A 690-nucleotide genomic window follows, 5' to 3' on the forward strand; every position below is an offset into this window, starting at 1 on the left:
TATTTTGGACAATTTTTATTGTTATATTCATTTATGTTTGTAAATAATTTATTTTCAATTTGCAATCTATTAAAAAATTAAAAGAAAAAAAAGGATGAGTTGTAACTGATACCTCTAAATTTACGTCTGCATTCTGCTTTTCGTACTTGCTATGCTTTTCACTAATTTTCGATTTTTCTTCCTCAATCATGATTGTTCTATGTTGTCTTTATTTTTAAATTTAAAGAAATATTGCTCCTGAAGGAAAGCATAAAAAAATAATAATAAGTCATACATTGTCCTTTTCCCCACATCGTGGCTACGGTAACAACTACAGATGTGCTTTGCTTGCATTTCTCCCTCTGGAGTGGGATTTTTCTAAATGTAGGGGGTTTGCGATGCGTGGACATTTTTCTCATATGACTGCGTGCTGTTTACAAAAATGTTCTTAAGTAAAATTTCATCCATGTTTACAAGTATTTTCTTACAATTTTAAGAAAAAAAGAGTCACCAATATGGAGATATTTTGATTACTTATATATTTTGCCAAACTGCTTTCCAAAAGAAACAAATCAGTTTATCTTCATACCAATAATCTATCTGACTATTGCATTTTACAACAAGCTTGCCAGCAGCAGCAATTCCACATGAATAAATAAAGGGAATTAGCTTTTCACTGTGTCCTCTCCCAGTTCTTAAAGAGATTTCTCT

At 30.7% G+C, this 690-nt stretch overlaps 1 pseudogene; it reads left to right on the forward strand.

The window, feature by feature from the left end:
- Positions 1 to 690, forward strand: part of LOC105742716 — a 94,857-nt pseudogene that overhangs the window by 62,182 nt on the left and 31,985 nt on the right.

The sequence above is a fragment of the Octodon degus genome, unplaced genomic scaffold, assembly GCF_000260255.1.
Source record: "Octodon degus isolate 3935 unplaced genomic scaffold, OctDeg1.0 scaffold00068, whole genome shotgun sequence".
Lineage (NCBI taxonomy): Eukaryota > Metazoa > Chordata > Mammalia > Rodentia > Octodontidae > Octodon > Octodon degus.